This window comes from Hemiscyllium ocellatum, chromosome 3 (assembly GCF_020745735.1).
Source record: "Hemiscyllium ocellatum isolate sHemOce1 chromosome 3, sHemOce1.pat.X.cur, whole genome shotgun sequence".
NCBI lineage: Eukaryota > Metazoa > Chordata > Chondrichthyes > Orectolobiformes > Hemiscylliidae > Hemiscyllium > Hemiscyllium ocellatum.
The window spans coordinates 69806332-69821110 of NC_083403.1; positions in this window are offsets into that span (position 1 = coordinate 69806332).

Sequence of the window (14779 nt, forward strand, 5' to 3'; positions counted from 1 at the left end):
TCTATGAAGCTTGCATCAGATATAAACAGGATGGTTAAGAAGTGTTTCTGTACTTCCCTTCATTGTTCTGTCTTTTAGTGTAGGAGGTGGGAAGATTTTATAAAATCTTGAGGGGTATAGATAGGGTTAATGATAGATGACAAGGAGGCATATTTTTAAGGTGAGAAGATCGAGATTGAAAAAGACATGAGAGGTAGAATTGTTATACAAGAGGGCTGGTTTGTGTGTGGAATGAACATCCTGAGGAGGTGGTGGGTGTAAGTAAAGTCACAATATTTAAAAGGCACATAGATAAGTACATGGATAAGAAAGATTTGGAGGGATATGTGTCATGAGCAGGCAGGTAGGATTAGTTTAGTTTGGGATTATGTTCGGCATGGACTGGTTAGGCCAACGGGTATGTTTTGGTGCTGTATGACTCTATGACTATGACTCTATAAAAAATGCAGGTGTGAGATAAGAGACACCAGTTTTTGAGTTCACAGCATCATTAATCCAAGAAGTCCTGCTAAAAATGATCAGGTTGAAAATGACACTTAGCACAAATGTCGATGATTGTGCTTATTCTTGTTAAGGGTCCAATCATCTCAGCCCCACAAAGTTGTTGCAAGGAGGAGTCCTTTGGAGCAGTGCTCTAGGTTCAAATATAGTCAACTGCTTTCTCAATGACCTTCCCTCCATCATGGGATCAGAGCTGGAGGTGTCTTGATAATTGCGTTCAGTTCCAGTTCATGCCAGTAATAAAACACTATGTTGTACAGTTATTCTTTTAAAGTTTAATTTTTTTAAAGTAAACTTTGTAGGTATAAAGCCCATTTTTTAAAAAAAATTACCTCTAAGTTGATCAATTGAGAAATTATCATTTCAAATGAGTTTATGCAAAACAATACTCACTTCCCTTTGGTAGGTGAGTCTAGTTTTAATTTCATCCAACTTCTTTTCAATGATATTTACCAGAAGTATGCAGGCAAGGTGGGACTTGACACTGTGTTTGCTGGGTTAGTGGCTGCTTCTGGTCAGGCCTTGGAGTTGGTATGAATAGTCTGCTGTTCCAAAAGGTATGTGGGTGCATCTAGTGGGATCCTGGGCACTGGTTTTGGCCTCAGGACTTGTTCTCAGTCTGGTTGGGCCGCAATGTTGGGTGTCCATGAGGTCAGTTAGAGCCATGGAGTAAGATCTGAAAATGTGTTGCTGGAAAAGCGCAGCAGGTCAGGCAGTATCCAAGGAACAGGAAAATTGACGTTTCGGGCATGAGCCCTTCTTCAGGAATGAGGAAAGTGTGGAGTAAGATGGAGTAAGATGGCCATGGAGTAAGATCGCCAATCAACATCCAAGTCAAGCTTTAGAGAAGCCGGCAAATGGTTTGTCACTTTTTGTTGTTGTCATGGTCATGGTCATGGCCATGATTCCAGCATCGGCATTCTGGATCTGTCAGATCATGCAGTCAGGTGCTCTGGGAGGTCCTGGTCTCAGTCCGTTCGGATCACTTCGGGTTGGGGATTATTTCTGGAGGTTGAAAGATTACCAGACCTACAAGTGGAGTTAAGAGAACATTGTTAGTAATTCTGACAGACTTACAATTGAGATTTAAGAGTGTAGAAAAATGATAAAAGATATGAGAGGATAATCTGCTGGAGAAAGCTGCAAAGGTTGCCACACTCTGGCGCCATCTTGATTTTTTGTCAATGGTAACCCCCTGGATGTTGAGAGTACAGTATTCAGGATGGTAATCTTCACTGAATGGGTAGTTTCTCCCCTATCATGATTATGGTTTGAGTTGAATATAGGACATAGGATCACAATGTGGCCAAGTTAATATATTTATGCATCTTCATAAAAATGAGAGAATTGTTTATTTCATGGGCAGAGGTGAAATGATGTTGTTTGTTATATCGGTCCTTAAAATTGCCTGAAAAATGGTCACCATAAGGAAGGTAGAATTCAATAAATGAACTTAGATACATTACATGAAGTAAAGGATTAATATCATTTGCATCTTTTGGGAAGGCTTGATTCTGAATAATTGGCAAAAGAACTGCAGTATTTCCATTTCAAATGTGAAATAGGGAAGCAAAAATACACACATATTCTTACTAAGGATTTTACTTTGAGGTTGGCTGAAAGTTAGTCCAAATTTAGTGGCATGGAAAGGGAAAAATAATTCATTCTGGATTCCAGTAAAAGATAAAGAAATCATAATTTTCAGGCAAGAATATAACTTTAGATGTGTACCTACTGAGACTTGGATAAATTACTTTCAGAAATTAATCGACAGAATTTTGAGGTAGCGATAGCAGTAACTCACTGTTATTTATGTTGAACCAAACAGTTACACCTAGTGATGGTGATCAACAATTAAACATGAACATCAGGAAGTTTCTTTCTGGGATGTCCCATGATCCCAGAGCTGTGTGACAATGCTGTATTAACTCTGGCTCAGCATTAGGATATATCAGTCAGCATGGCATTGCTGTACCTACCACATATATACAGACTAGAATTATCATTTGGCGCTTGCTGGTTCTGTCAGTGCTCTTCTAAAGGTGTGTTAGTTTTTTTTTGAAAAGCTAATGGAACAGCTCTATGCCCTGCAGTCCTGCCACATACAGTCTTGAATAATGGTAGGTAATTAAATTAACAGAAAAAGGATGCTCCAGGATTTTCCCCTTCATCAATGGCATGGGAGCCCAACACATCAGTGTGAGAGGTAAAAATGAAGGATTTTCAACTATCTCCAACCTGGAGTGCCAAGTGTGTTATCAATTCCAGATTCTTCCTGAGGTCTTCACCACCACAGATGCCAGTTTTCAGGAAATTCAATTTGGTCCGGGTGATAGCAAGCAACTGACATAGACACAGGATACTGCAAAGGCTATGGGTTCTGAAAACATTCTGGCAACAGTATTGAAGACATGTGCTCCACAACTGTCTGTGCCCTTCAGTCAAAACCAGGGGGTAAAAGAGCTGAGCTCCGGAGGTACGATGAAAGTGACAGTCCTTGACATCAATGCAATAATTGATGGAATATCAAGGATCTAAAGCAAAACTGGAGTCTGTGGGAATCAGGGAGAAAGCTCTCCAGTTGTTGCAGTTATTTGGAGCACAAAGGAAGATGGTTGTGGTTGTTGGAGATCAATGATCTCAGGGTATCTCTGCAGAAGGTACTCAGGATGTTGTCCTCGGAAAAGACATCTTCAGCAGTCTCACCAAGGACGATCCTGTAACCATGAGGTCAGAAATGAGGATGTCGCTGACATTTGCACAATGTTCAGAACCATTCAGATACTGAATGAGTTCATGTCCACATTAAGCAAAACCTGGGCAACATTCAAGCTTGAAATTGTGTTGCTGGTTAAAGCACAGCAGGTTAGGCAGCATCCAAGGAACAGGAAATTCGACGTTTTGGGCCAGAGCCCTTCATCAGGCTCTGGCCCGAAACGTCGAATTTCCTGTTCCTTGGATGCTGCCTAACCTGCTGTGCTTTAACCAGCAACACATTTTCAGCTCTGATCTCCAGCATCTGCAGACTTCACTTTTTACTCGAACATTCAAGCTTGAGCTGATAAGTGGCAAATACCATTTACACCCTTCAGGTGTCAGGCAATGAACATCTAGATTAGATTCTCTACAGTATGGAAATAGGTGCTTCAGCCCAACAAGTTGACACCAACCCTCTGAAGAGTAACCCACCAGACCCATTCCCCTATCCCATATTTATGACTGACTTGGCAATTTAGCATGGCCAATTCACCTGGATTGTGGGAGGAAACCGGAGCACCCGGCGGAAACCCATGCAGACAAAGGGAGAATGTGCAAACTCCACACACTCAGTCACCTGATAGAATTGAAACTGGGTCCCTGACACGGTGACACAGCAGTGCTAAGCACTGAGCTACCATGCCCAAACAAGAGACAAAATCTCCCTTTGACATTCAATGCCATTATTATATCTGAATTCCCCACTATGAACATCCTGGCATTTGCCTTTTATTCTGGAATGAAGGACATTTGAAGCAATGCTACTTCTTTGTCCATTGGAGTTTGCAGGAATAAGAAATGATCTTACTGAAACTTATAAGATCATGAGAAGACTGGATAGATGGATATCAAGCGGATGATTCCTCTTGTGGGGTCAGTTGAAATTCGAGGATAGAGTTGAAGAATAAGAGGCTTCTCTTTTAACACAGAGGTGAAGAGGCTTTGTTTTTCTGTCAGAGGGTATTGATGTTTAGAATACCCTTTTTCACAAGTAGTGGAGTCTGAGTCTGTAAATCATAAAATGCCTATTCTAGGAATGTACAATGCAGAATCCCTACAGCGTGGAAGCAAGCCAATTGGCCCATTGAAAACCCACCCACCCTCTGAAGAGCATCCCTCCCAGATTTACCTCCCTATCCTTTTCTTGTAAGCCTGTATTTACCATGGCTCAGCTACCTAGTCTGCACATCACTGGAAACTATGGGCTATAATGATGTAATGAGTTCAAGATGTCAGTGGCCAATCTCATCAATCACGCAGCATTGCTGAGTGATTTTCTAGACTGTGGACACAGCACTGTCCCAGGTGTCAGCGGGGCAGTGCAGTGTCCACAGTGTAGAAAATCACTCAGCAGTGCTGCATGATTGATGAAGATTGGTATTGTGACCTTCTGCACCAGTCCTGGGGTTGAAGGTGGCACTCCTCTGCACCCACTCCTACCACCAGCATCTCCATGTCCCTGTCCGAAAGCTGGGCAGAAATGTTTCCATGTCTGTCATTTCCAGGACAAATAAAACACATCATGCAGCCAGCTCCAGACTGATAGTTTTTCACCAGATACACAACTGTCTTTTATATATCTCATCGGCACCAGGTATTCCAAAATGTCCTGGCAGGGGTGGGTACATCTGCCACAGCCTGTGGAACTTATAACTGCAAGTTGCCACTGGATGTGATGCATAGATAATGAGGTGAATTTGGGAAAATAGAGAAAGAAAACTCACTGGGCCTCATCAGAAGAATCCTTTCATGAAACCTGTCAAGATTATCGCACAACCAACTTCTAGTAGGATCAATCATTAACCTTACTGCATTGCATAATACAGTAAATCCTTTGGATTGTGAAATCACGAATCATGAATTTGCCCATCGGCTCCAAAAAATAAGTAACAACAAAAATCAACGTTGGCAGGCTAATATCATGTATCTGCAATATTTTAGCAATTTAATTAATTTTTAAACTGCATTTAACAAGCTCCACACACATGTACTTCATTATTCACAGGGATTCTCAGGAACAGAACCCTCCTGGGTACAGAGGACTGGCTGAATCATTCCTAAATGTCTGGCTGAGAAAAGACTTTGTTATTTAGAGATTCAGGTCCCCACCTATAGTTTCTGGCTGGCTGATACCCTGAACTTAACCTGGATTCTGCTGCAAGTCATATGTCAGGGATCTTTGCTGGCCAGAGATGTAGAAATCCCTGGCATTGGGAGTTTGTGCTCTTGACAAGCAGTACAGACGTGTGGCTTTTTGCACTATGGCATTATAGTGAGAATATACCAAAGTGACCATGGATTTTCAACTTTATTTATATACATAACTGACAGTAAGAAGAAAATGACAAACTGAAAAATGCTGCGATAAAAATATACCAGCACTTATGATTGATTTGTTTTGTGGTACTTTGAGGATTCTAAATACAAATTTTGAATTTATTCATGGATTTGATAGATGATGTGTAAGATTTCTGTATGTTTCCCATTTATTATTGCTTTTATTTTCGTGTTAATGTTTTCTGATTTCCAATTTAACTGACATTGGTCATTGTTTGAAAACTAACTTACTGATGTGTAAAGTTTGGGCATCGGGTCATTTTTGAGGCATAATGCTCTCAAAGTTTGCCTGCTCAGGATATGTGTATGTGACAAGAAACATACCAAATTCAGAATAGAAACACTTTGTCATATTGATCGTACGTGTTACTTTTCTTTTCAAAAGTTGCAGCTCTCAGTCACACATTTTGGGGTAAATTTAAACTTTCTCTCAATCAATCCAGCGTTACACATCCCATTACATTTCCCTGTCCACTGTTTTAAAGGTCTATGATGGGTGGTCTTTAACCTCAAAGTGATGAAAGTTAAAATCGACCCACAGTGTCTCATCATGTCAATTTCTCCTTTGAGTACTGTTTTGTGAAAGCTCATGTGAAGTGACAATTTCTCATACAATCAACTTAGAACTAGATATTATTTAAAAGATGGGCTTTGCACCTACAATGTTTAGTTTGATTCTTTAAATAAAAACAACTGCACAATATATCATTTTATTATAGGCATAAACTGCTTCATTTTCTGATAATTGTGAATGGAACTGAACACAGCACAATTATCAAGACATTGCCAGCTCTGATCCCATGATGGAGGGAAGGTCATTGAGAAAGCAGTTGACTATATTTGAAACTAGAGCACTGCTCCAAAGGACTCCTCCTTACAAAAACTTTGTGAAGCTGAGATTGTTGGACTCTTAACAAGAATAAGTGCAATCTTCTACATTTGTGTTAGGCATGGTTCCAATACGTTTTCAACCTGATCATTTTTAGCAAGGCTTCTTGGAGACACACTGATAAATGATGCTGTGAACTCAAAATTGGTCCCTCTTATTTCACATCTGCATGTTTTTCAGAGAGTCATAGCTATAGAGTTATAGAGCAGCACAACAAACCCTTTTGCCCAACCAGTCCATGCCAAACATAATCTTAAACTAAACAAAGTCCCCTGCTGCTCCTGGCCCACATCCCTCCAAACCTTTCCTATTCAGGTACTTATTTAAATGTCTTTTAAATGTTGTAACTGTGCCCACAGGACGTACATGCCAAATGCGAAGCACCCATTATGTAACATATTTTCCCCTGTCTTTCTTAAATCTCTCTCCTTTCAACAGAAAAATATGCCCTCTGGTCTTGAAACACCCATCCTAGGGTAAAGACACTTATCATTAACCCTATCCAAACCCTCAAGATTTTATAAACCTGTATAAGGTCACCTCTCAAACAGCTACAATAATTCTGAATCAGAGTGAAAGTAACAGGGTAGTTGTTATGGGGTCTTTAACTTTCCAAATATTGAATGGAAATGTTATAGTTCAAGTACCTTAAATGGGTTGGTTTTTGTCTGATGTGTTCAGGAGGGTTTCCTGACACAGTATATAGATAGGCCAACAAGAGGTCAACCCACATTCGATTTGCTGCTCAGTAATGACCTTGGCCAGGTGTTAGATTTGGAGACAGGTGAGCACTTTGGTGATAGTGACCACAATTCATTTAAGTTTACTTTAGTGATGGAAAGAGATAGATATATACCGCAGGGCAAGAGCTATGGCTGGGGGAAAGGTAATTATGGTGCAATTAGGCAAGATTTAGGATGCATAGGAGGGGGAGAGAAATTACAGGGGATAGGCACAATCGAAGTGTAGAGCTTGTCCAAGGAACAGCTACTAAGTTTCCTTGGTAAGTATGTACCTCTCAGGCAGAAAGGAAGTAGTCGAGCAAGGGAACTGGGGTTTACTAAGCAAGTTGAATCTCTTGTCAAGAGGAAGAAGTGGGCTTATGTAAAGATGAGATATGAAGGCTGAGTTAGAATGCTTGAGAGTTACAAGTTAGCCAGGAAGGACCTAAAGAGAGAGCTAAGATGAACCAGGAGGTGACATGATAAGTCTTTGGCGGATAGGATGAAGGAAAACCCTAAAGCTTTCTATGAACATGTCAAGAATAAAAGAATGACTAGAGTAGGATTAGGGTCTGTCAGAACAGTAGTGGGAAGTTGTGCATGAAGTCCAAAGAGATAGGAGAGGTGCCAAATGAATATTTTTTGTCAGTATTCACACAGGAAAAAGGTAATGTTGCCGAAGAGAATACGGAGATACTGGCTATTAGACTAGATGGGATTGATGTTTATAAGGAGGAGGTGTTAACAATTCTGGAAAATGTGAAAATAGATAAGTCCCCTGGGCCATATGGGATTTATCTAAGAATTATCTGGGAAGCTAGAGAAGAGATTGCAGAGTTTTTGATCTTTATGTCATCATTGTCTAGAAATAGTGCCAGAAGATTGGAGGATAGCGACTGTTGTTACCTTGTTCAAGAAGTAGAGTAGAGACAACCCTGGCAATTATAGACCAGTGAGCTTTACTTTGGTTGTGGGTAAAGTGTTGGAAAGGATTAAAAAAGTTAGGATTTATAATCATGCAGCAAGGAATAATTTGATTAGGGATAGTCAACATGGTTTTCATGTCTCGCTAATTTTATTGAATTCTTTGAGAAGGTGACCAATCAGGTGGATGAGGGTAAAACGGTTGGTATGGGTGTATATGGATTTCAGTAAAGCATTTGATAAGGTTCCCCACAGTAGGCTATTGCAGAAAATATGGCAACATGGAATTGAGGGTGATTTAATGGTATGGATCAGACATTGGTTAGCTGAAGGAAAACGGAGGGTGATGGTTGATGGGAAATGTTCATCCTGGAGTTCAGTAACTAGTGGTTTACCGCAAGGATATGTTTTGGGGCCACTGTTGTTTGTCATTTTTGTTACCTGAGGGTGCAGAAGGATGGATTAGTAAATTTGCAGCTGACCCTAAAGTTGGTGGAATTGTGGACAGTGCAGAAGGATGTTGCAGGAAAAAGTGAGGTCTGCAGATGCTGGAGATCAGAGCAGAAAATGTGCCGCTGGTTAAAGCGCAGCAGGTCAGGCAGCATCCAAGGAACAGGAAATTCGACGTTTCGGGCATAAGCCCTTCCTCAGGAAACTGTGTCCAGCAGGCTAAGGTAGGGAGGGGGGACTTGGGGGAGGGGCGATGGAGATGTGATAGGTGGAAGGAGGTAAAGGTGAGGGTGATTGGCCGGTGTGGGGTGGGGGCGGAGAGGTCAGGAAGAAGATTGCAGGTTAGGAGGGCGGTGCTGAGTTCGAGGGATTCGACTGAGTCAAGGTGCAGGGAGGGGAAATGAGGAAACTGGAGAAATCTGAGTTCATCCCTTGTGGTTGGAGGGTTCCCAGGCGGAAGATGAGGTGCTCTTCCTCCAACCGTCGTGTTGTTATGTTCTGGCGATGGAGGAGTCCAAGGACCTGCATATCCTTGGTGGAGTGGGAGGGGGAGTTAAAATGTTGAGCCACGGGGTGGTTGGGTTGGTTGGTCCGGGCGTCCCAGAGGTGTTCCCTGAAGCGTTCCGCAAGTAAGCGGCCCGTCTCCCCAATATAGAGGAGGCCACATCGGGTGCAGCGGATGCAATAGATGGTGTGTGTGGAGATGCAGGTGAATTTGTGGCGGATATGGAAGGATCCCTTGCGGCCTTGGAGAGAGGTAAGGGAGGAGGTGTGGGCGCAAGTTTTGCATTTCTTGCGGTTGCAGGGGAAGGTGCCGGGAGTGGAGGTTGGGTTGGTGGGGGGTGTGGACCTGACGAGGGAGTCACAGAGGGAGTGGTCTTTTCGGAACGCTGATAGGGGAGGGGAGGGAAATATATCCCTGGTGGTGGGGTCCGTTTGGAGTTGGCGGAAATGACGGCGGATGATACGCTGTATACGGAGGTTGGTGGGGTGGTAGGTGAGAACCAGTGGGGTTCTGTCTTGGTGGCGGTTGGAGGGGTGGGGCTCAAGGGCGAAGGAGTGGGAAGTGGAGGAGATGCAGTGGAGGGCATCATCGATCACGTCTGGGGGGAATCTGCGGTCTTTGAAGAAGGAGGCCATCTGGGCTGTACGGTATTGGAACTGGTCCTCCTGGGAGCAGATGCGGCGGAGATGAAGGAATTGGGAATATGGGATGGTGTTTTTACAGGGGGCAGGGTGGGAGGAGGTGCAGTCTAGGTAGCTGTGAGAGTCAGTCAGTTTATAGTAGATGTCTGTGTTGATTTGGTTGCCCGAGATAGAAATGGAAAGGTCTAGGAAGGGGAGGGAGGAGTCTGAGACAGTCCAGGTGAATTTGAGGTCGGGGTGGAAGGTGTTGGTAAAGTGGATGAACTGTTCAACATCCTCGTGGGAGCACGAGGCAGTGTCAATACAGTCATCGATGTAGCGGAGGAAAAGGTGGGGGGTGGTGCCAGTGTAGTTGCGGAAGATGGACCGTTCCACATATCCTACGAAGAGACAGGCATAGCTGGAGCCCATGCGGGTGCCCATGGCAACTCCTTTAGTTTGGAGGAAGTGGGAGGATTGGAAAGAGAAGTTGTTCAGGGTGAGGACCAGTTCAGTCAGTCGAAGGAGGGTGTCTCGATGGAAGGGTACTGGTTGGTATGTGGGAAAGGAAGAAGTGGAGGGCTTTGAGCGGTTTGTGATGAGGGATTGAGGTGTACAGGGACTGGATGTCCATGGTGAAGATAAGGTATTGGGGACCGGGGAAGCGAAAATCATGGAGGAGGTGGAGGGCGTGGGTGGTGTCCTGAACGTAGGTGGGGGACAGGACCGTGTCGAGGTATGCAGAGATGAGTTCAGTGGAGCAGGAGCAGGCTGAGACAATGGGTCGGCCGGGGCAGTCAGGTTTGTGGATTTTGGGCAGGAGGTAGAAACAGGCGGTGCGGGGTTGTGGGACTATGAGGTTGGAGGCGGTGGAGGGGAGATCCCCTGAGGTGATGAAGTTATGGATGGTCTGGGAGATGATGGTTTGGTGGTGGGAGGTGGGGTCATGGTCAAGGGGGCAGTAGGAGGAGGCGTCCGCGAGCTGGCGTTTGGCCTCAGCGGTATAAAGGTCGGTGCGCCAAACTACTACCGCACCTCCCTTGTCTGCCGGTTTGATGGTGAGGTTGGGGTTGGAGCGGAGGGAGTGGAGGGCTGCACGTTCCGAGGGTGAGAGGTTGGAGTGGGTAAGAGGGGTGGACAGGTTGAGTCGGTTAATGTCGCTGCGGCAGTTGGCTATAAAGAGATTGAGGGCGGGTAAGAGGCCAGCAGGGGGTGCCCAGGTGGATGGGGTGTGTTGGAGGCGGGAGAAGGGGGTCGTCAGATGGTGGGCGAGAGTCTTGGTTGAAAAAGTAGGCACGGAGGCGAAGGCGGCGGAAGAATTGTTCAATGTCTCGCCGCGTGTTGAACTCATTAATCCGAGGGCGTAGGAAAATGAAGGTGAGGCCTCTGCTGAGGACTGATCTTTCATCCTCAGAGAGGGGGAGGTCTGGAGGGATGGTGAAGACCTGGCAATGCTGGGAGCTAGGACCTGGTGTGGGATTGGAGCTGGGAGTGGGGGCGGGGTTAGGCGCAGGGGCGGGGACGGAGATCGGCGTGGGGGCGGGGTTAGACATGGGGGCGGTGTCACGCGTGGTGACGGAAGTTGGCGTGGGGGTGGAGTTACGCGTGGTGACGGAAGTCGGCGTGGGGACGGGGTTACGCATGGTGACGGAGGTCAGCCTGGGGGTGGAGACACATGAGGCGTTGTGGTATGTTGCAGGCTACAAAGGGACTTAGAAAAGCTGTAGAGCCAGAAATGGATTTTAATATGGAAAAGTGTGAGGTGATTCACTTTGAAAGATGTAACAGAGATACAGAATACTGGGCTAATAGTAAGATTCTTGGCAGTGTGGATGAGCAGAAAGATCTTGGTATCCATGTGCACAGATCTCTGAAAGTTATGACCCCGGTTGATGAGATTGTTAAGAAAGCGTACAGTGTGTTAGCTTTTATTGGTAGAGGGATTAGTTTCGGAGCCATGGGTCATGTTGCAGCTGTACAAAACTCTCTTGTGGCCGCATTTGGAGTATTGTGTACAGTTCTGGTGGCCACATTATAAGATGATGTGGAAACTTTGGAATGTGTGCAGAGGAAATTTACCAAGATTTTGCCTGGTATGGAGGGAAGGTCTTATTAGGAAAGGCTAAGGGATTTCAGGCTATTTTCATTGGAGAGAAGAAGGTTAAGAAGTGACTTAGTAGAGACATTCAAGATGATCAGTGGATTAAATAGGGTGGATAGTGAGATCCTTTTTCTGCTAATAGTGATGGCTAACATCAGGGCTTTAAATTGAGGGGTGATAGATACAGGACAGATGTCAGAGGTAGATTCTTTACTCAGAGAGTAGTAAGGGCATGGAATGCACTGCCTGCAACAGTAGTAGACTCGCCAACATTAAGGGCATTAAATGGTCATTGTATAGACATATAGATGATAATGGAATAGTGTAGGTTAGATGGGCTTCAGATTGGTTTCAAAGATCAGTGCAACATCGAGGGCCAAAGGGCCTGTACTGCACTGTAATGTTCTATATGTACTTCGCTCCAGTGAAAAAAGTCCCAACCTATCCAGACTTTCTTTATAACTCAAACCTTCTATACCCATCAACATCCTGCTAAAACTCTTCAGAATCCTCTCTTGCTTAATAATATCCTTCCAAGACTGGGTGATCAGAATTAGGCACAGTATTCCAGAACCAATATCCTGTACAATGTCATTTTGACTTAAGAACTCCTGGATTCAAAGGACTGAGTAGTGAAGACAACTGTAGGAACACCTTTTTAACCACCCTATCTATATGTGATGGATCCTTCAAAGAATTTCATCTTTCGAAAAAGTCCCATCATCCATGTTTGTACATAAGCTGTAATAAGGTCTGGAACTCAGTGATCCTAGAACAATCCAAGTTGTTCATTAGTGAACCATTCTGTTGGGTGAATAAGCACTGTTTCATAAATTTCAGGACACCTACTATTGCTTTGCTGGTGGCCAAGAAGAGACTGATGGGTTGGTAATTGATCAAATCAGATTTAAGACCCTAAGACCATAAGACATAGGAGTGGAAGTAAGGCCATTCGGCCCATCTAGTCCACTCCGCCATTCAATCATGGCTGGTGGGCATTTCAACTCCACTTACTCGCATTCTCCCTGTAGCCCTTAATTCCTCGTGACATCAAGAATCTATCAATCTCTGCCTTGAAGACATTTTGCATCCCGGCCTCCACTACACTCTGCGACAATGAATTCCATAGGCCCACCACTCTCTAGCTGAAGAAATGTCTCTGCATTTCTGTTCTGAATTGACCCCCTCTAATTTTAAGGCTGTGTCCATGGGTCCTAGTCTCCTCGCCTAACGGAAACAATTTCCTAGCGTCCACCCTTTCCAAGCCATGTATTATCTTGTAAGTTTCTATTAAGTCTCCCCTTAATCTTCTAAACTCCAATGAATACAATCCCAGGATCCTCAGCCATTCCTCGTATGCTAGACCAACCATTCCAGGGATCATCCGTGTGAATCTCCGCTGGACAGCTCCAGTGCCAGTATGTTCTTCCTGAGGTGTGGGGACCAAAACTGGACACAGTACTCCAAATGGGGCCTAACCAGAGCTTTATAAAGTCTCAGTAGCACAACGGTGCTTTTATATTCCAACCCTCTTGAGATAAATGACAACATTGCATTCTCTTTCTTAATCACGGACTCAACCTGTATGTTTACCTTTAGAGAATCCTTGACTAGCACTCCCAGATCCCTTTGTACTTTGGCTTTACGAATTTTCTCACCATTTAGAAAGTAGTCTATGCTTTTATTCTTTTTGCCAAAGTGCAAGACCTCGCATTTGCTCATGTTGAATTACATCAGCCATTTGCTGGATCACTCTCCCAAACTGTCTAGATCCTTCTATAGCCTCCCCACTTCCTCAGTACTACTTGCCTGTCCACCTAACTTCATATCATCGGCAAACCTCACTAGAATGCCCCCAGTCCCTTCATCCAGATCATTAATATATAATGCGTACAGCTGTGGCCCCAACACTGAATCCTGCGGGACACCGCTTGTCACCAGCTGCCATTCCGAAAAAGAACCTTTTATCCCAACTCTCTGCCTTCTGTCAGATAGCCAATCCTCAATCCATCCCAGTAGCTCACCTTGAACCCCATGGGCCCTCACCTTGCTCAGCAGCCTCCCGTGTGGCACCTTATCAAAGGCCTTTTTGAAGTCTAGAGAGACCATATCCACTGGGTTTCCTTGGTCTAACCTACTTGTCACCTCTTCAAAGAATTCCAACAGGTTTGTCAGGCATGACCTCCCCTTACTAAATCCATGTTGACTTGCTCTAATCAGGCTCTGCTCTTCCAAGAATTTAGAAACCTCATCCTTAACGATGGATTCTAGAATTTTACCAACAACCGAGGTTAGGCTAATTGGCCTATAATTTTCCATCTTTTGTCTTGATCCTTTCTTGAACAAGAGGGTTACAACAGCGATTTTCCAATCATCAGGGACTTTCCCTGACTCCAGTGACTCTTGAAAGATCTCAACCAATGCCTCCACTATTTCCTTAGCCACCTCTCTCAGAACTCTAGGATGTATTTCATCGGGGCAGGAGATTTATCAGTTTTAAAACCTTTTAGCTTTTCTAGCACTTTCTCTTTTGTAACAGCAACCATACTCAACTCAGCCCCCTGACTCCCTTTAATTGTTGGGATATTACTCATGTCTTCCACTGGGAAAACTGACACAAAGTACTTGTTAAGTTCTCTTGTTATTTCCTTATCTCCCATCACTAGGCTTCCAGCATCAGTTTGAAGTGGCCCAATGTCTACTTTTGCCAGTCATTTGTTTCTTATGTATTGAAAGAAACTTTTACTATCATTTCTAATATTACTGGCTAGCCTACCTTCATATTTGATCCTCTCCTTTTTTATTACTCTCTTTGTTACCCTCTGTTTGTTTTTGTAGCCTTCCCAATCTTCTGATTTCCCACTGCTCTTGGCCACTTTATAGGATCTCTCTTTTTCTTTAATACATTTCCTGACTTCCTTTGTCAGCCATGGCTGTCTAATCACTCCCCGGATAATCTTTCTTTTCTTGGGG